Below are 25,216 nucleotides of genomic sequence, written 5' to 3'. Positions count from 1 at the left end.
GAGGTGAAGCTCGATCTTCATTCAGTGTGAGAGGAGGAGCAGGACCTTAAGAAGCTCATGGTCCACCTTCCGCATTCAGACAATAGGGGAGCTCCAATTGGCATGAGGACAACTCTCCTTCTGGTCCTCCAGTGCTCCTTATTTGTCCATCAAAAGTAGGTCTCGCCCCTTTTCTGCCAACAGCGAGGAACATGCCCAATGTTTTGGTGACACCGGCAAACATGTGCCCTGCTTGTTGACACTGAGGAGTGTACACAATATGCTCTGTAGCAATGCTGATGTTATTGACAGATTAAGTGTCCATATGCCTCAGAGAACAAAAAGGATTAGAGCCATAATTTGTTTTACACTATGTGTCTCGATATTTTATTGCTTTTGCATTTGTCTGGCTGCTCAATGTTTTTATGTCTTTTCCTCAGTGTTGGGGTGAAGTTCACAACTAGAGGGCACAGGTTTAGGGCGAGAGCAGAAAGATATAAAAGGTACCTAAGGGGCAATGTTTCCATGCAGAGGGTGGTGCATGTATGGAATGAACTGCCAGAGGAAGTAGTGGAAGCCGGTATAATTACAGCATTTAAAAGGCATCTGGATGGGTCTATGAATTGGAAGGGTTTAGAGGGGTATGAGCCAAGTGCTGACAAATGTGACTAGATTAATTTAGGATATTTGGCTGGCATGGACAGGTTGGACCAAATGGGTCTGTTTCCGTGCTGTACATCACTATGACTTTAAATAATAAAAAGTATATTTTCCAAGTAACAAACTATACCCAGTTAAAAATCACACAACACCAGGTTATAGTCCAACAGGTTTAATTGGAAGCACACTAGCTTTCGGAGCGATGCTACTTCATCAGCTGATTAAACCTGTTGGACTATAACCTGGTGTTGTGTGATTTTTAACTTTGTACATCCCTGTCCAACACTGGTGTGGGATATAAATGAATTAATGTTATTTCTGCAAGTATAAATTCTGATACAGAATAGGAATGAGAAAATACATATTCAGCAAAAACAAAGGATATGTGAGCATGAGACATGAATACAGAACAATGGTGGATATATGGGCAAACAGGAAAGCATCTGTTTCCCTTCCTGAAGACACAGGAACTAACCCTAATCAAAGAGGTCAAAGTGGCCTCTGGATGGAAATAGATGCTGATAGAAGAAAAGATATGCCTAATCAATAATCTATAATAGACTGACGTCAAACACCCTTATGGGAGTCAGAGATAAGAGTTTGTCACGGACAAAACAGGATAAACAGAAGTTGTGGGATAAGTCTTAAGGAAATGAGTGACGTAAGCGAAGCAGGGAACAGACAATGGAATAAGGAAAAACATATAGTATAAATTTCGAGGGTTTTTTGGATATAGTGTGCATTCTGTAATTACCTTACCTGGTAATTAGACAAGGCACCCACCTATAGGTGTATAAATAAAAAAGAAGCTGTTATTCAGATATTTGTCTCGGACTGAAATTATTAAAGTGAGTGAGCTTTTGTTTCTCACAATTGGGGGCTCGTCCGGGATTTTCTTCCATCACCAGGGGGGAGTGGCTGGCCTTGGACACTGGGAAGACGCGTCCCATTCCCCATTGAGGAGCGGTCTCGTGTCCCGGTTTGGTCTGCTCCCTTGGGTGACTGATGTGAATCCCACAAGAGAGACATCTGAATCAGACAGTGATAGGAGCTCGATAGAAGATACGGTGACAAAAGGGGCCAGACAATTCTGTGCACAGACCAAGGTAAGAAAATTGACTTTTAAGTATTGCCTTGGTGGCCGGGAAAAGAGGAATTTACTCGCTGGGGGACTAGCGAGGGCCCCGGGAAAATGGGGGGTAGGCAGAGTAACTGTCACGGAGTAAGGGATGAAAAAGTCCCTGGTAACATTCCTCCTGAAAGTCCGTTGGGGAGGATGTTGCGAGATTGGACAAGTAATACTTGTACAAGGGCAAAAGATAAAAAGAAAATGATTAAATATTGTTGTTTAATATGGACCAAAGAACCAATCCTTCGACCGGCTGTCTTCTGGCCAAAGTATGGTTCGGACGAGGATTGGGTCTGTCAGTATTTAGGGTTGTATGTGAATGGAAAACAACCTTTTAGTCAAGAGGAGGCGGATTATGCGTCCTGTTGGAAGGGCAGTTTGGGAATGATGTTAGTAAAGACAAAGGATTCCCCCTCTGCCCCACCCAGTCCCTGGGACCCTCTTAACTGTTTGCCCCCCCCCGTACCATAAAATCAGGTTAGGTGAACAAGGGGAAGGAGGACAGACAGACAGACAGGGAACAGATGATTCACAAGAGGAGGACGAAGGGACAGGGGCTGGGGATGTTGTTGTTCCTGACCCTCAATTCTCAGCAAAAGAAAGGGAAGCTACAGTAGATGTAGAGGAGGCCTCCGGAGAATCTAAATCAAAGTCTAAGGGGGGAAAACAAAAGAAAAAGGGGAAAAACGTAACGACTTATCCCCTTCGGGAGGTACCCATAGGGGACAAAGAGATTGGGTTTGTAAGTGCCCCCCTCACCAGTGGGGAGGTCAGAACATTTAAAAAGGAAATGAAGGTCCTGGTTGAGGATCCGGTGGGGTTGTCTGAACAAATTGATCAATTTTTGGGGCCCAGTCTGTATACCTGGGCTGAATTAATGTCTATTTTGAATATACTATTTACTGGGGAGGAGAGGGGACTTATACGAGGAGCTGCCATTAAAATATGGGACAGGGAACACCCGATTGGAGATGGGGATGCTGGACAGGGAGAGGTGAAGTTTCCCCTCAGAGACCCCCAGTGGGAAAACCAAAACCCGGAGCATAGAGAAGAAATGAGGGAATTGAAAGACCTGATTCTAAAAGGGATAAGGGAGGCAGTTCCGAAGTCACAGAATTTGATTAAAGCCTATGAAATTAGACAGGAGAAAGTTGAGACTCCCTCAGCTTTCTTGCAAAGATTAAGGGACTCAATGCGGAAATACTCTGGAATGAACCCTGAGGACCCAGTGGCACAGGGTCTTTTGAAAGTACATTTTGTGACAAAAGCATGGCCAGACATACAGAGAAAGATACAGAAGATAGAAGGATGGAGCGAAAAACCATTAGATGAATTGTTGAGAGAGGCACAGAAAGTGTTTGTAAAGAGGGAGGATGAGAGACAAAAACAGAAGGCGAGAATGATGGTAGCTACGGTTGATGAGGTAATTAAGAGGAGAATGGAACCAATAGTGAGCAACCGGAGTGGCAGGAGGCAGCATGTAGGACAGAGAGGGAGAGGGAGAGGGAGAGGACAAGGGGGAACATTTGATAGAGGGTTTGAGCGACAGGGGCAGAGATGGAAGTCGCTTCAGGCAGGATGCTATTATTGTGGAAAGATAGGGCATTTTAAGCGGGAGTGTCCTGATCTACAAAGGGAAGAAAGGGCAATTCCGCTTATGAATTTTGATGAAGAATAGGGGTGTCAGGGGTTCCTGCCCTCGGGGGCCCACCAGTAACCCTTGATAAACTTGAAGGTGGGACCCTGTAGGGAAGAGGTAGTCTTCCTAGTAGATACGGGGGCAGCACGGTCATCGCTAAATTTTAAACCAAATAAAGTAGAAATGTTAACACGGTCAATTACTGTTTCGGGGGTGAAAGGGGAAGGATTTACTGTTCCACTATTTGAACCTCTGATGATAGAAGGTCCTAAAGGTAGGGTTACAGGGAAACTGCTGTATATCCCTGATATAGGAAGTAACTTACTGGGGAGAGACCTAATTATTCTTTTAGGACTGGAGATTGGAATTCAGGAAAAAGAATTAGTTGTACAACTGGCAATATTGACAGAGGATGCAGAGAGAGAGATAGACCCTATTGTATGGGCTAGAGAAGGGAATCGTGGAAAACTACAGATCCCTCCCCTTTTAATAAATTTAAAACGGAAAGGGGACGTTATCTGTGAACGACAATATCCTATTTCCATAGAAGGTAAACGGGGACTGCAGCCAGTAATTGAGGGACTGATTAGAGATGGACTGTTGGAACCATGTATGTCTCCTTATAATACCCCAATTCTACCAGTACGGAAATCTGATGGAACTTATCGATTGGTGCAAGATTTGAGAACATTAAATCGGATAGTGCAGGTCAGGCACCCAGTGGTGCCAAACCCCTATACGTTATTAAGTAAGATCCCTCATGACCACAAATGGTTTAGTGTGATAGATTTAAAGGATGCCTTTTGGGCTTGTCCCTTGGCGGAGGAAAGTAGGAATTTGTTTGCCTTTGAATGGGAGGATCCCAAGACAGGGCGGAAACAGCAATACCGATGGACTGTGCTCCCACAGGGGTTTACGGAATCCCCGAATTTATTTGGACAGAAGTTAGAACAAATATTGGAGAAATTTAGCAGCCCCAAGGGGACTACCCTGTTGCAGTATGTAGACGACCTCTTAGTATCAGGAATAAGAAGAGACAGAGTAGTAGAAGCCACTAACAAATTATTGAATTTTCTGGGCCAGCAGGGCCTGCGAGTATCTAAAAACAAATTACAATATGTGGAGCAAGAAGTAAAATACTTGGGACATTTAGTGAGTGAGGGTAAGCGAAAGATAAGCCCGGAGCGGATAGAGGGAATAGTGGGGATGCCACTGCCCAGCACTAAACGAGAGTTACGCAAATGTTTGGGTCTAACGGGATATTGCAGATTGTGGATAGATTCCTATGCTCAGAAGACTAGGAAATTATATCTCAAACTAATAGAGGGGGAGCCAGAACATCTAAATTGGAATAATGAGGAAAAAGAACTAGTCGAGAAACTCAAAAGAGATTTGATTTATGCCCCCGTGTTAGCCTTACCCTCCCTAGATAAACCCTTCCACCTCTTTGTCACCGTAGATAAGGGAGCGGCTTTAGGAGTATTAACCCAGAGGTGGGGAGGGATGAAACAGCCAGTAGCATATCTTTCAAAGCTATTGGATCCAGTATCCCTAGGGTGGCCTGAGTGTGTGCAGGCTGTGGCTGCCACTGCACTGTTGGTGGAGGAAAGCAGAAAGCTTACATTTGGGGGAGCCCTAATAGTAAGCACTCCACATCAAGTGAGAACAATCCTAAACCAAAAAGCTGGGCGATGGTTGACAGACTCGCGGATTTTGAAATATGAGGCGATACTGATAGAAAAGGATGATTTAGTGTTGGTCACCGACAATTGTTTAAATCCAGCTGCTTTTCTTTGGAAAGGGGAAGGAGACTCTCCTCAGAATCCAGGGCACGACTGCCTTGACATTATTGAATACCAAACTAAGGTCCGTATGGACCTGAGAGATGTTCCACTTCATGCAGGGGCTAGACTTTTTATAGACGGGTCATCCCGGGTGATTGAAGGGAAAAGGCATAATGGGTATGCAGTCGTAGACGGGACAGAAAGTCGTGTGGTGGAGGCAGGAAGGTTGCCAAATGGGTGGTCAGCTCAGACCTGCGAACTCTATGCGTTGGAGAGAGCCCTTAGGACATTAGAAAATAAAGAGGGAACAGTATACACTGATTCTAAATATGCATTTGGTGTTGTGCATACGTTCGGAAAGATATGGCAGGAAAGAGGATTGATCAATAGCCGGGGGAAGGAATTAGTTCATGAAGAATTGATTAAACGGGTCTTGGAATCTTTATTACTCCCCCAAGAGATAGCCGTAGTGCACGTAAATGGTCATCAGAAAGGAAATGAACCAGAGGTTGGGGAAATAGATTAGCTGATGAAGTGGCTAGGGAAGCCGCCCTGAACCCACAAGAAGTGGTGATTCATTCCCTAATACCTACTGTTCCAGGTCCTAGGGAAGCTCCTATATTTACTGAAAAGGAAGAAAGAGAATTGAGAGATTTAGGGGCTACAAAGACAGCTGACGGGCATTGGAAGTTATCTGATGGAAGGGAAATGTTAAACAAAATGATGATGCGAGAGATTATGGCTATCCTACACTAAGGCAGTCACTGGGGAGTACAAGCAATGTGTGATTTAGTTCTCAGGGAATATGGATGTAAAGGGATATATACCATTGCTAAACAAATATGTGAGGGATGCATAATATGCAGAAAGGTAAATAAAAAAGTTCTGAGAAAACAGGCCCAGGGAGGAAGAGACCCAGGATTGAGACCCTTTCAGAGTATACAAGTAGATTATACTGAACTACCTAGAGTAGGAAGATTAAAATATATGTTGGTCATAGTAGATCATTTATCTGGTTGGGTTGAAGCATACCCCTGGCTACCGCCACTGCAAATGGGGTGTCTAAAACAATATTAGAGCACATAATTCCCCGATATGGGTTAGTGAACCGTATAGATTCCGACCAAGGAACTCATTTTACCTCTAAAGTGTTACAGGGGGTAATGAAGGGGTTGGGGATTTCCTGGGAATTCCATACTCCATGGCATCCACCATCATCAGGAAGAGTCGAGAGAATGAACCAAACACTCAAACGACAGCTCTCTAAATTGATCAGAGAAACCAGACTCCCTTGGACCAAATGTTTACCTATAGCTCTCTTGCGAGTACGAACAGCCCCGAGGAAAGATTTGGGACTATCCCCCTATGAAATTTTATTTGGATTACCTTATTTGGGAACGCAGAGAGAATTGCCAATTCCTGAAACTAAAGATTTGTTTTTAAAAAAGTATATACTGGGCTTGTCCTCCTCTTTATCTTTCCTCAGAAAACAGGGTCTATTGGCACAGACTCCGCCCCTTGAATTTGCTGTTCATCCCATCCGGCCAGGAGATTGGGTCTTAATAAAATCATGGACAGAGACTAAGCTGCAGCCAGACTGGGAAGGGCCGTACCAGGCTCTTTTGACTACCGAAACGGCAATAAGGACGGCGGAAAAAGGCTGGACTCATTATACTCGGATCAAAGGGCCAGTGGACCCTCCAGTTGAGGAAGAGGTCTGGACAGCCGAATCAACGCAAGACCCGCTGAAACTCAGACTAAAGAGACTTTGAGTAATTGACTATACAGTGGCGACGCGGGCGCGGGATTATTTCTGTAAGATTGTATATTAAGCCTTTTTGTGTTTTAGCATAGCGATTAGAATACTGGGAATGCTTAGAGTTATGATGCTAGCCCTCTTGGTATTAGGATTTTGTCAAATATCATTTTCATATGTATTATTAATGGTTCCTGAGTCTGATAATCCACAAGTAATAGACACTGATGTATGTAGCTTAGTAAATTGTGGGAATGTAGCTAATCAGAGACAATACCGCAACTCAGAGATACATCTTAAGTCCTATGGGGATGGCCTCGGGGATGGTACCTGGTATAATGGTCTTGTCACAATACACCGGGCCCCCTTCCGACCAGCACGCGATTGTCCCAATAAAAAGTGTAACCCCATATATTTAACGATAAGGAAAACCACATGGCACGAAGCAGTTTTGGGAGGTGGCACTTATGAGATACAATTAAATGAAACATTTGGGATTGAAATGAAAGCAAATGGGAAGGAATTTGTGGGCTGTTGTTTTCGAATTAGCGTAGGACAGGGAAAACGGGTAGAATTACTGGGTAATGAGATACAACCTTTCACCCCTCCCGATGATCCTAAAGTAGTAAAAATTATAGAGGTAAAGGATTTGAAACAGACCATCGAGATAGAGACTGGGTACGGGGATACAAATGCCTGGGTTGAATGGGTAAAGTATACTGTAAAAAGTCTGAACAAAAGCAATTGCTATGCATGTGCCTCCGGTAGGCCAGTGGCCCAGGTGGTTCCCTTTCCGCTCGGATGGAAGCGAGACAGGAAGGGCATGAAATGTATGATAGCCCTGTATCAGGATGAGACTGCATGGAATGATAGGAATTATACCTCCCTATCTCTGATGTTCCCTCCCTTGGAGGAGAAAGATGCAAAAGTTCCCCCCACATTTTCCGCCGCAGTTGGAAATCACACGTCATGTGTGCACAGGCGAGGTACAAGCCGGTCGAGAGATTTGGGGGAGCTGAAATTGTGTACAGAGATTAAGAATGTTACCGAAACGGAGAAGGGAGGGAACTACTCGGCATTAAAGGTTCCCCGAGCGGCTCTGTGGTGGTACTGTGGAGGAAAAATATTGAGACCCACACTACCTCCGGATTGGAAAGGGATATGCGCAATTGTACAATTGGCAATTCCATTTACCTTGGCATTTGAGAAGGAGAAGATAGTAAGAAAAAGGGGAAGGGGTAAGAGATTACTGTTAGATACTTCTTTTGATGACAGGATTTATCTTGATTCGGTAGGAGTTCCTAGGGTAGTACCTGATGAATTCAAGGCTCGTAACCAGATTGCAGCAGGCTTTGAGTCAGCTCTCTTTTGGTGGGTAACAATTAATAAAAATGTAGATTGGATAAATTACATTTTCCATAATCAACAGCGATTTATAAATTATACAAGAGAGGCGGTTAAAGGAATATCAGAACAGCTTGATGCGACGAGTAGGATGGAATGGGAAAATAGAATAGCCCTTGATATGATTTTAGCAGAGAAAGGGGGTGTATGTGTGATGTTAGGAGGAAGCTGTTGTACCTTTATTCCTAATAATACTGCGCCTGATGGTTCAATTACTCGGGCCTTAAGGGGATTGACTACCTTAGCAGAGGAACTGGCTGAGAATTCAGGAGTAGACACATCTCTCACAGGGTGGCTTGAATCCTGGTTTGGAAAATGGAAGGGGGTCGTGGCTTCTATCCTTACTTCCCTGATAGTAGTAGTCGGGGTATTGGTGGCCATTGGCTGTTGTATCATACCCTGTATACGAGGGCTCACCCAGAGGCTGATTGAAACAGCCTTGATGAAACGAATGCCCCTGAGGGGAAATTTGACAGAGGGACTTTATCAACTAAATAATAAGGAGATGAGTGAGACTAAGATGGATGAAATCTCTGAAATGATGCTTGCGAATTTTGGGAACAATGTTTAAAAAAAAAGAGGGAGACAAAAATGCAGAAGATAACAGATAGTAATGAAAAGAAAAAGGGGAAATTGTGGGATATAAATGAATTAATGTTATTTCTGCAAGTATAAATTCTGATACAGAATAGGAATGAGAAAATACATATTCAGCAAAAACAAAGGATATGTGAGCATGAGACATGAATACAGAACAATGGTGGATATATGGGCAAACAGGAAAGCATCTGTTTCCCTTCCTGAAGACACAGGAACGAACCCTAATCAAAGAGGTCAAAGTGGCCTCTGGATGGAAATAGATGCTGATAGAAGAAAAGATATGCCTAATCAATAATCTATAATAGACTGACGTCAAACACCCTTATGGGAGTCAGAGATAAGAGTTTGTCACGGACAAAACAGGATAAACAGAAGTTGTGGGATAAGTCTTAAGGAAATGAGTGACGTAAGCGAAGCAGGGAACAGACAATGGAATAAGGAAAAAAATATGGTATAAATTGTGAGGGTTTTTTGGATATAGTGTGCATTCTGTAATTACCTTACCTGGTAATTAGACAAGGCACCCACCTATAGGTGTATAAATAAAAAAAGAAGCTGTTATTCAGATATTTGTCTCGGACTGAAATTATTAAAGTGAGTGAGCTTTTGTTTCTCACAGTCTATAATAGCAGGGGTTCGAGGGATATGGCCCAGGGCTGGCAAATAGACTAGATTAGGATAACTGATAGTCATGGACAAATTGGACCAAAGGGTCTGTTTCTGTGCTGTACATCTCTATGACTCCAATATAAAAGGTTCAGAGGGATATAGGTTAAACACAGGCAGGTGGGTCCAGTTTAGTTTGAGAACATAGTCAGCATAGTAAGTGATCTGCACTGGTCTTGCCTCCCCCATAATCATCACTTCTTTGTTGTTCAAAAATCAGATGAACTCAGCCTTGGATATATTCAATTACGCCCAGACTGCAGGAAGGCGTCCCCACTTCTGATCTCAATTCCTCTTGCTAATATACCACTTGCCTTGCTCACTACTTGCTGCACCTGTCTGACAACTTGCATTGACTGGATTAGAAGGACGCAGAGGCCCCTTTGTTCATCCACACATCATTGCTGATGAAAGGCTCGAGCCTGAAATGTCAATTCTCCTGTATTTGCCATTGAAAAAAGACCTGGACTAACTTTCCCAGATTCTGTCCCCTCCCTGGATTCACTCCGTTTCCCTTCAGTTCCTGCAAGTCAACAGCTCAACCCCGGAATGGAAAAGGGGTTGAGAAAAGAGTGTGTTGAACTCACAGATGTTGGAGAGAGGAAGGAAGTTGCAGTCTGGGGTGAAGCTCAATCTTCATTCAGAGAGAGAGGAGCAGCAACAACCAGCTCAGAAGCACATGGTCCTACGTCCGCATCCAGACGATGGGTTTGCTGTGATTGGCAGGAGGACCGGTCTACATCCGGTCCTCCAGAGCTTCTCATTGGTCCATCAAAACAAGGTCACGGAGTGTTTCCGCTTGTTGCGTGAGCATGCGTAATAGTTTGCTGACACCATGGAACATGCGCAGTGCGTGCTGACACCGAGTAGCATGCGCAGTATGGAGATGTTGGCATTACTGCATATTTTCAAAGTTAAAAATCACACAATGCCAGGTTATAGCCCGACAGGTTTATTTGGAATCACTAGTTTTCGAAGCGCTGCTCCTTCATCGTTGGTTGTGGAGCAGAATCATAACACACAGACTTTATAGCACCAGGATTGCAGTGGCATGGGATGGAATATTAAACAACTTTAGCTTACCTCGACCATTTTTTAGAATGACCATGTTAGTTTTGATTCCTTCACATGTAAATCCTAAAACTTTTCAAAGGTTACGTTGTCAAGCTAGCTTTTAACAATAGGTGTCATCTCAATCAGATGATGCATTGAAGGTGTTAAGTTAAAGCCTGTCTGTGTCCCAATGTTAGGTCAGACGGATTCTATTTCTATCGTTGTATTACAGAATCTTACGTGTATGAGTTTTTGAGCAAAATAAAATGCGATTCTGCAAGTACAAATTCAACCCACAAACTTTTATGTATGTGTGTGTGTGTGCAGGAGAAACCAAGTGATCATGTGTGTGTGAGAGAGTGTAATGGGGAATAAGTCTGAGAGGGTGTGTGTGTGTGTGTGTGTGAGAGAGAGAGAGAGTGTATAATGGAGTATAAGTCTGCGAGAGGGTGTGTGTGAATACATGCGCGCGCGTGTGTATGAGAGAGAGAGAGAGAATGTATAGTGTAGTGTGACATGAACCCAAGGTCCCGGTTGAGGCCGTCTCAAAGGGTATTGAACTTGGCTATCAGCCTCTGCCCAGCCACTTTCCGTTGTTGCCCATCCTGAAGTCTACTTTGAAGGATAGTCACCCGAAGGTCCAAGGCTGAATGTCCCAGACCGCTGTACTGTTCCCTGACTGGGAGGAAACACTCCTGGCTGGTGATTGTTGTGCAGTGTCCATTCATCTGTTGCTGTAGCCTCTGCTCGGTCTCACCAATATACCAAGACTTGTTTGCATCATTGCCTGCAGCATATGAGATAAACAATGTTGGCTGAGTCACATGAGTACCTGCTGCACTCATGGTGGGTGGTGTCCCCACATGTAATAGTGGTAATCGTGTCAACATTCTGATACGTCTTTCATTATCTGCCGTGACAGAGTTGTATCATGTTGTCCTGAAGGCCAGGCAGTTTACTGCGAACAATTATCTGTTTAAAGTTTGGCGGTTGTTTGAAGGGGGTAAGTGGAGGCGTGGGGAAGGTCTTGGTGAGGTGCTCATCCTCATCAATAATGTGCTGCAAGCTGTGAAGAACATTGTGTAGTGTTCCTCCTCACCTGAACAGATCCTATGTATGCGAAGGGCTTGTCCAGAGGGGGTGTCTGGATGAAGAACTGGTTGCAGATCTTTGGACTGTGGGAGGAAGCCAGAACACCCAGAGGTAACCAACACAGACACAAGGGGGAGAGAACATGCCAACTTCAGGGATTTGAACCCGGGACCTCTCGCAACTCGATACAGTAAAGGACCCAAAGCGAGAATCATACGCCTAGACCAACGAGCCAGAGGGCCGGAATGCTACTAACCCCCCAACACGCTTGCGCGACCTGAGGCTTGCTCAGTATGAAATACATTTGAGATTTCTCTGAGAATTGCAAACGGCAAAGAGTTTCCCGAACAGCTGCTTCTCATTCAGTCTCCCTGCTGCTGTTTGTCCCGTCCCCGGGAACCGGGCTCTCTCCACTGGCAGATAATTCAACCATTTTGTTTCGAAACTTTTCTCTGACATCCGAGTGGCCAGTGACAAGCATTGCCCTCCTCAACATAGGATACAGAGAACAGGAGAAGTCCACGCAGACCTCCACGAGTGTATCAACGCGACTGTGCTCATTGGGCCAGTATATCACTGGGAAATATTTATGTCCAAGCTTTTTTCGGCAGCAGATGAGAAGGCGAGGTGCAGAACAGAGCGCTGTTATACCGGAAAGCTGCTAAAGACGACATTGAGTGAATAGGAGAGAATGCTTTCTCAGCTGGGTTATGGTCCCAACACGCACCCGTTGTGCCAGGGGTTCCACCTCGGTTCCACTCTTCCTTCACTCGCAACACCCCACACCCACCTCCCATAGTGCCAAGGCACTTTCCCCTGCAACCGCCGAATGTGTAACACCTGCCCATTTACCTGCTCCCTCCTGAATATCCAAGGGCTCTAACATACCTGCCAGGTGAAGCAGCACTTTTGCCACAACCTCGTCCACTGCATTCGCTGCTCACAGTCTCATTTCCCCAATGTAGAATGAAGCATAAACTGGGTGACTGCTTCGCAGAACATCCCGGTTCTGCCCGTGGAAAAAAAGGCCCTGACCTTGCGGTTGCCTGCCACTTTAACACATCACCCCGTGCCCTGGCCAACATCTCTGTCTCAGGCTTGCAGCAGTGTTCTCGCTCCAGATGAAAGAACAACACCTCATTTTCCACTTGGAGACCTTACAGCCCTCCGGTCTTCAATATCGAGTTCCATAACTTTAGGGCCTGAACTCCCCCATGTCCTTGACCCCTACCACACAAACGACTCCTTGTTATCACCTCGTCTGCTATGACACACTACGTATTGTTAGCCGCTAACAGTCTCCATTAACAGTTATTCGCCCTCTCACGCGGATCGTTATTCACTCCTACGTCCTTCCTATTGTTCTCTCTGAGCTGGCGGCAAACACAGCAATGTACATCGGAGACTCTGAGCCAGCTGAAACTTGCTCAGTGTGAAGTACATTCCACATTGCTCCAACAATTGCAAGCAGCAAAGCGTTTCCAGAACATCTGCTTGTCATTCTGTCCCCGGGGCGCTGATATTTGTCTCATCCCCAGGAACTGGACTACCTCCACTGGTGGATAATTAAACCATTTCATTTCTACTTGGACGTTGTTCTGGGGGGTGGGACGGGGTGTAGGGTGGGGTGCGGGTAGAGTCCATTCGCTCTTCTGCTCTCTCTCTCTCTCTCTCTCTCCCTGAAACCCTTGGGGTGAGAGGTGTCAGTTACATTAATGCGGGGAACATGAACAACTTTGATTGTGAACTTTCTCCAAGGGTCTGTTATCGGAGAGATAGAAAGATGCTGTGCTGGCAGGACAGAAAGAAATGGACACCGAGGACTCTTCGCTCAGGTAAATTCACATTGTTGTGCAGCCTTCTTGGTGTTCAGAAATCGCCTTCACGCAGCAATCTTACGGAAAGTCTATTGCAAAGTGGGCATTGCTTTCTTTGCTGCGACCGCGCAGCAGTTAACATCTGAGCCCCAAGTGTCCCAGATGAAGAGAATCCGAGTGAAACCTTCACTCACTGAGAGTCATCCCCACGGCCCTGAGCTGAGGGACTGCAGGCAGTCCAACACGGAAGGGACGGTTAAAAATGAACCAGTTTTGCCCCCTCAGCTTCTCTGTCCCAGAGACAGGCAGTGGGACGGCATAAACACGTAGCATCATTCTCGCGCAGACAGAAGCCGTTCAGCCCATCGCGTCCACGGCGACTGTCTGTCACTTGTCTCTCTCTCTCTCTGAGGTTATTCACAATCGGTGGTATCCGTCCTAATAGGAGGGGACGATGTCTGAGTCGTGATGCGGTTTCTGACATGCTTGTCATTCTCGTCTGAACCAGGGTGGCGAATTACTGCAACGAATGGACGAAACCACAAGGCATGTGTTTCAACTTTACCAGCTGATTGGCATCGCAGAGAACTGGGTTTGCGAGTCGGTTCAAGAGGAAACCGGCGAAGACCAGAATACCACTGAGACCTCTAAAACCATGCCACCTGATTTGGCGAGTGCATCGATATCCGACATTTTGGTAAATCGATGCAAAGGCAGCTTGCAGAAGAGAGCACCGATCTTAAGGAAAGCAGCTCGAGGAGACATAGAATAATAGCAGAGGATGGTTTCGATCCATCGACCTCTGGGTTATGGGCCCAGCACGCTCCCGCTGCGCCACTCTGCTGCCACGCACGGCGGCCCTTCCACAGAACACTTCAGGTTTCCGTCTGGCACGCGGCAGGCACGTTCGAGCCTGATGTCAAAGACCTCCACTGCTGCCGTGTAATATGCTGTTTCGCGGACGTATGGAGGCTGTGTAAATATAAACTTATTTCTAAATTCCCACATTCTGTTGGTCGAACTGTGATTTCACACTGAATCACAACATGTGTCACAGCGCAGACGGTGGCCATGCGGCCCACCTTCGCTCTGCTGGTTCTACACTTAAGTAAACGTGTGTCTCTATTCGTTTCATTCTCTCGCCTTCTCAGCGTAAATCTGCACATCTGAACGTGACCACCGAATTCCCTTTTGTGTCCATTGAATCTTCCTCTTTGTCAGTGTCAGACAGGGACTTACTAATCCTAACCACTCCCTGTACGTAAACGTTCTTCCGAATGTCACTTTTACTTCTTTTCCTCGTGACTTTAAAATTCTGCCGAATCGTTGAGGATCCTTTCAGCTGTGGGAGCATTTTCACAACATTATTTCCTGTTTCTAGGTCCCTCATGACTTGGAAAAGTTCGGTTCTCCGAGGAGAGCTGTTCCAATTTTCCAATCTCCCTTGATTGTTGACATTCCTCAAACACAGCACCACTCACGTCAACCTGTTGAACACTATCTCCAACCATTTCACTTCCCTGTTTTCTGCCTCATTCGTACTCCAAACAGCCCAACCTCGTTTCACGAAGGCGTTTTTTGAGAAAATTAATCAGGCAGTTTTGCACAAGTCAAGTTAAAAAACCGCGGGCTCGTCCAGAATTGGAACCCGGGACCTCTCGCAACTCGGTACAGTAAAGGACCCAAAGCGAGAATCATATGCCTAGACCAACGGGCCAGAGGGCCGGAATGCTACTAACCCCCCACACCGCTTGCGCGACCTGAGACTTGATCAGTATGAAATACATTTGAGATTGCTCTGAGAATTGCAAACTCCAAAGAGTTTCCCGAACAGCTGCTTCTCATTCAGTCTCCCTGCTGCTGTTTGTCCCGTCCCCGGGAACCGGGCTCTCTCCACTGGCAGATAATTTAACCATTTTGTTTCGAAACTTTTCTCTGACACCCGAGTGGCCAGTGACAAGCATTGCCCTCCTCAACATAGGATACAGAGAACAGGAGAAGTCCACGCAGACCTCCACGAGTGTATCAACGCGACTGTGCACATTGGGCCAGTATATCACTGGGAAATATTTATGTCCAAGCTTTTTTCGGCAGCAGATGAGAAGGCGAGGTGCAGAACAGAGCGCTGTTATACCGGAAAGCTGCTAAAGATGACATTGAGTGAATAGGAGAGAATGCTTTCTCGGCTGGGTTATGGTCCCAACACGCACCCGTTGTCCCAGGGGTTCCACCTCGGTTCCACTCTTCCTTCACTCGCAACACCCCACACCCACCTCCCATAGTGCCAAGGCACTTTCCCCTGCAACCGCCGAATGTGTAACACCTGCCCATTTACCTGCTCCCTCCTGAATATCCAAGGGCTCTAACATACCTGCCAGGTGAAGCAGCACTTTTGCCACAACCTAGTCCACTGCATTCGCTGCTCACAGTCTCATTTCCCCAATGTACAATGAAGCATAAACTGGGTGACTGCTTCGCAGAACATCCCGGTTCTGCCCGCGGAAAAAAAGGCCCTGACCTTGCGGTTGCCTGCCACTTTAACACATCACCCTGTTCCCTGGCCAACATCTCTGTCTCAGGCTTGCAGCAGTGTTCTCGCTCCAGATGAAAGAACAACACCTCATTTTCCACTTGGAGACCTTACAGCCCTCCGGTCTTCAATATCGAGTTCCATAACTTTAGGGCCCGAACTCCCCCATGTCCTTGACCCCTACCACACAAACGACTCCTTGTTATCACCTCGTCTGCTATGACACACTACGTATTGTTAGCCGCTAACAGTCTCCATTAACAGTTATTCGCCCTCTCACGCGGATCGTTATTCACTCCTACGTCCTTCCTATTGTTCTCTCTCTGAGCTGGCGGCAAACACAGCAATGTACATCGGAGACTCTGAGCCAGCTGAAACTTGCTCAGTGTGAAGTACATTCCACATTGCTCCAACAATTGCAAGCAGCAAAGCGTTTCCAGAACATCTGCTTGTCATTCTGTCCCCGGGGCGCTGATATTTGTCTCATCCCCAGGAACTGGACTACCTCCACTGGTGGATAATTAAACCATTTCATTTCTACTTGGACGTTGTTCTGCGGGGTGGGACGGGGTGTAGGGTGGGGTGCGGGTAGAGTCCATTCGCTCTTCTGCTCTCTCTCTCTCTCTCTCTGAAACCCTTGGGGTGAGAGGTGTCAGTTACATTAATGCGGGGAACATGAACAACTTTGATTGTGAACTTTCTCCAAGGGTCTGTTATCGGAGAGATAGAAAGATGCTGTGCTGGCAGGACAGAAAGAAATGGACACCGAGGACTCTTCGCTCAGGTAAATTCACATTGTTGTGCAGCCTTCTTGGTGTTCAGAAATCGTCTTCACGCAGCAATCTTACGGAAAGTCTATTGCAAAGTGGGCATTGCTTTCTTTGCTGCGACCGCGCAGCAGTTAACATCTGAGCCCCAAGTGTCCCAGATGAAGAGAATCCGAGTGAAACCTTCACTCACTGAGAGTCATCCCCACGGCCCTGAGCTGAGGGACTGCAGGCAGTCCAACACGGAAGGGACGGTTACAAATGAACCAGTTTTGCCCCCTCAGCCTCTCCGTCCCAGAGACAGGCAGTGGGACGGCATAAACACGTAGCATCATTCTCGCGCAGACAGAAGCCGTTCAGCCCATCGAGTCCACGGCGACTGTCTGTCACTTGTCTCTCTCTCTGAGGTTATTCACAATCGGTGGTATCCGTCCTAATAGTAGGGGACTATGTCTGAGTCGTGAGGCTGTTTCTGACATGCTTGTCATTCTCATCTGGACCAGGGTGGCGAATTACTGCAAGGAATGGACGAAACCGCAAGGCATGTGTTTCAACTTTACCAGCTGATTGGCATCGCAGAGAACTGGGTCTGCGATTCAGTTCAAGAGGAAACATACGAAGTACAGAATGCCACTGAGAACTCTAAAACCATACCACTTGATTTGAGTGGATTTGCGGAGTGCATCGATATGCGACATGCCATTTGGACACTCGGTAAGTAGATGCAAAGGAAAGCAGCTCGAGGTGACATTGAATAATAGCAGAAGATGGTTTCGATCCATCGACCTCTGGGTTATGGGCCCAGCACGCTCCCGCTGCGCCACTCTGCTGCCGCACCCGGCGCTCCTTCCACAGAACACTTCAGGTTTTCGTCTGGCACGCGGCAGGCACGTTCGAGCCTGATGTCAAAGACCTCCACTGCTGTCGTGTAATATGCTGTTTCGCAGACGTATGGAGGCTGTGTCAATATAAGCTTATTTCTAAATTCCCACATTCTGTTGGTCGAACTGTGATTTCACACTGAATCACAACATGTGTCACAGCGCAGACGGAGGCCATGCGGCCCACCTTCGCTCTGCTGGTTCTACACTTAAGTAAACGTGTGTCTCTGTTCGTTTTATGCTCTCGCCTACTCAGCGTAAATCTGCACATCTGAACGTGACCACCGAATTCCCTTTTGTGTCCATTGAATCTTCCACTTTGTCAGTGTCAGACAGGGACTTACTGACTCTAACCACTCCCTGTACGAAAACGTTCTTCCTAATGTCACTTTTACTTCTTTTCCTCGTGACTTTAAAATTCTGCAGAATGGTAAACAACCAAATATAATCACCGTCACTGCTTCCCTTCCATCGACTCAACTTTGTGAAGCAGTATCTTTCACTGGGAAATAAAACACCTTTGTCCTCAGGTGCCAGCTTCATTTCGACCACGACTTCACGCCCCTCACTGTTCTAGTCTCATTTTCAAACACTTGGCTCATATCCTCAAAAGCAGCTCTGGGGATATCTGCTTGTTCCACCCTGACAGGCAGGGGGTTGCAGATTCCCGACAAGTCCCAATGTGATTAAAAAATTTGAACCCCTCCACTGATTTGCATCTTTAAAAAAGCCGTCGACAATCTCCCTTTCTTTTTAACGACAGTTCTCAACTGTAGTCGGCAGGGTTCACACCTGCGTGGGGAAACCGCAATGGATTTCATGTCCATCGCATTCACCACTCGGCCCACCAATACAGAACCACACTGACAGCTTCATTTCCCAGGTCTCTCTGCCCGTGGAGCTGAGAAAGAGTGAATCATTGCAGAGTTCTCCTCTACATTGCGGTCTCCATTACATTGGGGAGACTGGAGACTCCTCGCAGAGTCAAGTCACAGCGCTTGAGGGAACATCTCCAGGACACCCGCACGAATCAACCCCATCACCCTCTCAATGTGAAGTTATAGCCTTGGCTGTTTAAAAAAAAGCAGTGCATTGTTTAAATGGTGATATATTGGAATGTGAAGAAAGTGAGGACTAGAGGTGAAAGTCGAAAAATGTGGCACTGGAAAAGCAGAACAGGTCAGGATGCATCTGAGGAGCAGGACAGTGAACGTTTCGGGCACAAGCCCTTCATCAGGAATGATGTGTGGATGTATAAAGGGGTGTCAGAGTCCCTCCACTCCAGTCAATGCCAGTTGTCGGGCAGATGCAGCAGGCAATGAGAGAGGCAAGTGGTATATTACGAAGAGGAATTGAGTTCAGAAGTGGGGTCATTGAACATATTCAAGGCTAAATTCATCTGAGTTTTGAACAACAAAGAAGTGGATGGTTATGGGGGGAGGTAAGAAAATGGTTTGAAGACCAGTACAGGTCAGTCACAGAGTCAGACAGCACTGAACAGACCCTTCATCCAACTCGTCCATGCTGAGTATGTTCTCAAACTAAACTCGTCCCACCTACCAGTGTTTGGCCCATAAATCTTCGAACCTTTCATATTCATGTACTTATCCAAATGTCTTTTAAACGTTGTAACTGTACTTGTATAAAATCATGAGGGGTATGGATAGGATAAATAGACAAAGTCTTTTTCCCAGGGGTGGGGGAGTCCAGAACGAGAGGGCATGGGTTTAGCGTTAGAGGGGAAAGATACAAAAGAGATCTAAGGGGCAACGTTTTCACGCATAGGATTGTACGTTTATTGAATGAACTGCCAGAGGAAGTGGTGAAGTCTAGTACGATTGCAACATTTAAAAGGCATTTGGTTAGGTATATGAATAGGAAGGGTTTGGAGGGATATGGGGCCGTGTGCTGTCAGGTGGGACTAGATTGTTTTGGGATAGTTGGTCGGCATGGACAAGTTTGACCAAACAGTCTGTTTCTGTGCTGTACATCTCTATGACTTCCTCTGGACATTCATTCTGCACTCAGACCACTCTCTTAAAAAACGATCCTTGTCCTGTCTTTATAAAATCTTTCTCTACTCACCTCAAAATATTTGCTCCCTGATCCTGAAACCCCCAGCTGTGGGAAAGGACACCTACTGTTCACCTCATCCGTATCCCTCATGATTTTATAATCCTCTATATGCAGTGTGTAGTGGCTCATTGAAATAATGTCCTGATGCAGCTTCGTTTCTGGGTGTTGGGATGTTTGCTTCTGTGGTTAAGCACTTGGTTTGCGTGTGTTGTTTTTCTGTAGACGCTAGTTTGAAGTTCCCCATTGACTGTTCGCTCTACTGTGACATCTAGGAATGGCACTTTGTTGTTGTTCTCCTCCTCTTCAAACCAGGAGCCCCCTCAGGCCCAGAGTCTCACTACCTGGAACACTAATATACAGACTCGTCAAAGGCCTCCACTGAAGACTAAAACACCAAGTCGAAGATTCACGCCACTCCATTTACTCCATCCAAGAATTCCTGAACACCAAAGACACTAAGTTAGAAGAGGATGGAATAATGCTGTCCTTTGACATAACAGCCCTGTTCACATCCATTAACATCAACGTGGCCAAAGAAAACTGGAGACACTACTCGAAGAACCAAAGACACAAACACAGCACCAACTTCATCAGCATAGATAGCACTATCCAGCTCGTGGAACTGTGCCTTAACCACCCACTTCATATTCAGTCACAAGCCCTACAAACAGAACAACGAAACACCCATGAAACCGCCAGTATCAGGATTCCCAGCAGAAGCAATAATGCAGAGTCTCAAACCAACAGCCCTTCCAACGATCCAACCCAAACTTTGTTGTCCGCCACAGTGATGACACTTTTGTCATCAAAAAATGAAGCAAATTAGAGGAAAACTACAACACATCAACAATCTCCTTACGGGCATAAAATTCACAAAAGAGGAGAACAACAACAAAGTGCCATTTCTAGATGTCACAGTAGAGCGAACCGTCAATGGGGAACTTCACACTAGCGTCTACAGGAAAACAACGCACACGAACCAAGTACTTATCTACAGAAGCAATGATACCTTCACATCCAAACAGGCCTGAATCAGGACACTATTTCAACGAGGAACTACACACTACAGCAGCTAGTAACGACGAAGGCCAATAAGTAACTGTACAGCGCATTTAAGGAAAATGGGTAGGCGAAAGATCCACTGAGAAATATTTCCCTGACCGGGAATCGAACGCGGGCCGCAGCGGTGAAAGCACCGAATCCTAACCACTAGACCACCAGGGAGACAGCATTGCCACCGCACAGCCCTACTGTAAATTTCTTCCCTGCCCGGAAATCGAACCCGGGCCACGATCGTGAGAAGGCTTCCACCAATATCATTGCTTGTATCCATTGCTCCCGATGCGGTCTCCTCTACATTGGGGCGACTGGAGACTCCTCGCAGAGTCAAGTCACAGCGCTTGAGGGAACATCTCCAGGAGGAGAAAGTGAGGTCTGCAGACGCTGGAGATCAAAGCTGAAACTTTATTGCTGGAACAGCACAGCAGGTCAGGCAGCATCTAGGGAACAGAAGATTCGACGTTTCGGGCACATGCCCTTCTTCAGAAACATCTCCAGGACACCCACACCAATCAACCCCATCACCCTCTCAACTCCCCCTCCCACTCTGCCGAGGACATGCAGGTCCTGGGCCTCCTCCATCGCCGCTCACTCCCCACCTGATGCCTGAAGGAAGAACGCCCCATCTTTCGCCTCGGATAAATTCAACCCCAGGACATCAATGTGGACTTCACCAGTTTCCTCATTTCCCCTCCCCCCACCTTACCTCAGTTCCAACCTTCCAGCTCAGCGCTGTCCTCATGACCTGTCCTACCTGCCAATCTCCCTTCTCAACTGTTCGCTCCACCTCCTCTCTGACCTGTCACCTCCATCCCCACACCCATTCACCTATTGTACTCTTTGCTACCTTCGGCCCAGCACCCCCCAATTTATCTCGCCAACCATGGAAGCGTCCTGCCTCTGTTCCGAATGAAGGGCTTTTGCCCGAAACGTTGATTTTCCTGCTCCTCGGAAGCTGTCTGACCTGCTGTGCTTTTCCAGCACCATTCTGATCTAAACTCTGTTTTCCAGCATCTGCAGTCCACACTTTTGCCTACCCAATAAACCCAGTGTGACGATTTCACATCAACAAACTGACACAAGCAGACACAACGTCTGCAGAAACCCTAGCCACATTACTTTACATTAAAGACATCTGTGAAATGATTTCCAGATAACTCAACCCTCTCAGCATTAAACAACGGCTCGTGAACCTTAAATACCCTATACAAACAACCCGCAAACGAATGTTATTTACAAAATACCATACAAGGAAATATATACATGAACTCTGCCGCACAGTTCTCTGTGGCAAGAAATGCTGGGATGAGATAAGGAAGATTTTTTCAGCCAAAACGAATCGGCACTGACTGGACAGCCATTTAAAATCAACGCTGTCAGGCCAGGATGGAAGACCGGAAGGGATAATCAGTTTTCTTATTTCCTGAAGATTTACAAAGCTGAGACTGGGTTTTGGCGTTTCTTCCCTTTCCACTCCCAGAAGCCGCAGTGGTTGGGGCGGTGAGTTGGAGAAAGTGAAATGTGCCCGTGAGCAGCGTGTGGGGCTCTTTCAGCTTCCCCTCCTCTGACAGCGCTGTGACGTGACTCTGATGTTCTCAGGGACACTTACTGACGCGAGACAGTGAAAAGAGTCTCGTTCCTGCAGATCAGGAATTCAAACCTGATGCCGGCTTCAGGACAATGAGAAAGATTAATTGGGGTGTGTGTCGAAGCTGTGAGCTGCATTTCAAACAGGTAGGTGGAGTCAGATGCGTCATCCATTGCGCCCCTGGCCCTGTGCGTACATGACGCCGCCATGCTGCAGAGTTCTGACGTTAACACGGACATGCGCAGCAATGGGAACATTCACAAGAGGAACAGCCAAAGATAATCACCGTCACTGCTTCCCTTCCATTGTACCAAATTTGTGAAGCAGTATCTTTCACTGGCAAATAAAACACCTTTGTCCTCAGGTGCCTGCTTCATTTCGATCAAGACTTCACGCCTCTCACTGTTCTAGTCTCATTTCCAAACTCTTGCCTCATAGCCTCCAAAGCAGCTCTGTGGATATCTGCTTGTTCCCCCCTGACAGGTAGTGGGTTGCAAATTCCCGACAAGTCCCAATGCGATTGAAATATTTCAACCCCTCCACTGATTTGCATCTTTAAAAAAGCCGTGGAGCAATCTCCCTTTCTTTTTGACGACAGTTCTCAACTGTAGTCGGCAGGGTTCACACCTGCGTGGGGAAACCGCAATGGATTTCATATCCATCGCATTCACCACTCGGCCCACCAATACAGAACCACACTGACAGCTTCATTTCCCAGGTCTCTCTGCCTGTCGAGCTGAGAAACAGTGAATCATTGCAGAGTTTGTTTGAATCCAATCACTTCACAGGTTTCGAAAGGTTTAAATATCTGCAAATGGCGGGTCTGGGTGTTTCATCCCGAAAGATGAAATGGACGTTCAGTTAAAAACAAAACCAGAAATTGCAGGAGCAACTCAGCAGGTCAGGCAGCATCTGTAGAAAGAGAATCAGAGACAATATTTGAGAACTGTTTTTTCCTCATCCAGGTACAGCCAAACCTACTGAGTTGGTCCAGCGGTTTCGCTTTCTGTCTCGGACTCTCAGCATCCGCAGTCCTTTACGTTAGAAATTCAATCAATTCAGAAACCCCTTTGTGCTTCCTCAGTGGAAAAGATTTCCGTTTGGGAAACATTTTCCTGACACCATTAAAAACGCGCATCTTTGCGGCCAAGACAGCGGTTAGAGCGAGAACAACAAGCGCTCCATCCCTGGGTGGTCTCGATCCACCAACCTTCCGGTTAACAGCCGAACGCGCTGACCAGTTGCGCCATTGAGATAGGGCCAGAGCGCTATGCACAGTCTCGTTGAGGAAGCTACTATTCAATTTATAATTCAACCTGCCCCGCCCAGAATTACCATTGTCAAAGCACTGATAACACGGTAGTTTGGTGTCAGCTCGGATTACAGGTCCTGATTTCTCTGTCCTCTGGTCTCCCTGTTCCCACAGAGTTAAATGTTGTCTGTTCTCAGCTCTGCTCGATTTCTGCTGAATCTTTGACCCCTTTTACACCTACTGGAGCAATAAAATATTCTGAGTCTCCAGGAAATGACACCTTATCTATACCCCTCTTGATTTTAAAAATCTCGATAAAGTTATCTGTCAACTTGCTCGGCTTCGTTGGAAAAATGTCCCAGCTTCTTCTTAACTCAAACCCTCCATTCCCAGCAGCACGCTGGCAAAGTAGGGAATAAGGATTTGTATCAAATCATATAAATGTACTGTCTGAAAAAATCTGGCTGTGTTCTTGCCTGAGATATTGAGAGTCCCTGGTGTAAGTAATTACGAATGCAATTATTTTGGTCCCAGAATTGAACAATCATTTTGCAACAAAGGGGTCTACTCTGATAAGGAAGTAGTGGTCATTTCTAGGGTAAGTGAACAGTTTGTAGATCGGGGGATGAAGTTCCAGACACTTGGGAAAGGCAAGAAATGACTGTGATAAATAAGACAACGAACTGTGGATGCTGGAAATCTGAAACATAAACTGACAACACTGGAAAAACTCAGCAGGACTGGAAGCATATGTGGCGAAAAAGCAGAGTTAAAGTTTCCAGTCCAGCAACTCCTCTTCAGGATTCTGAAATAGTTTGTGAGAACCTCTTAAGACTACTGCTCCGCTTTAAGACCATAATACACAGGAGCAGGATGAGGCCATTTGGCCCATCGAGTCTACTCCACCAGTCGATCATGGCTGATGTGTTTCTCCATCCCATTCTGCTGCCTTCTCCTCATTACCCTTGACCCCTTACTAATCAAGAACCGATCTCTGTCTTAAATGCCCTCAATGACTTGGCATCCTCAACCCTTCTCCTCGTGGAAACATCATCTCCACATCCACACTATCCGGTCATAGAGTAGCACAGCGCTGCCTGACCCACTGTGATCTTCAGCATTTGTTGTTTTCAGGAAGGATTCCAGCACCTACGACAATGCGCTTCTAAATTTTGTACCCAGGTGGTTAGCTCTCCCTGGATCGCGTGAGATTTAACCTTACTCAACAATCCACTGTGCGGTACAATTAACAAAGTTCACAGTCACCACCTCATTTTGCACACGTAAGTAGCACAATCAGTGGTGAGCACTGCTGCCTCACAGCACCAAGGACCCGCGTTCGATTCCAGCCTTGGGGCGACTGTCTGTCCGGAGTCGCCCGCACATGAGCGTTTGTATATTCTCCCTGCCGTGTCTGCGTGGGTTTCCTCCAGCTGCTTTGGTTTCCTCCCAAAGTCCATCGATGTGCGGTTTCTGGAGAAGTG

General features: G+C 46.4%; 1 protein-coding gene across 1 annotated transcript in view; it reads right to left on the bottom strand.

Moving 5' to 3' along the window:
• LOC148142918 (uncharacterized) overlaps positions 1-25,216 on the bottom strand; it is a 229,520-nt gene that overhangs the window by 172,737 nt on the left and 31,567 nt on the right. The gene's annotated exons all lie outside the window — the stretch shown is intronic.

The sequence above is a fragment of the Chiloscyllium plagiosum genome, unplaced genomic scaffold (genome assembly GCF_037043375.1).
Source record: "Chiloscyllium plagiosum isolate Xiang-an unplaced genomic scaffold, Cpla_swu_hap1 HiC_scaffold_27, whole genome shotgun sequence".
NCBI classification, from domain to species: Eukaryota; Metazoa; Chordata; class Chondrichthyes; order Orectolobiformes; family Hemiscylliidae; genus Chiloscyllium; species Chiloscyllium plagiosum.
Note: the sequence above shows the minus strand (reverse complement) of the source record. Positions and strands in the feature narration are given on the sequence as shown.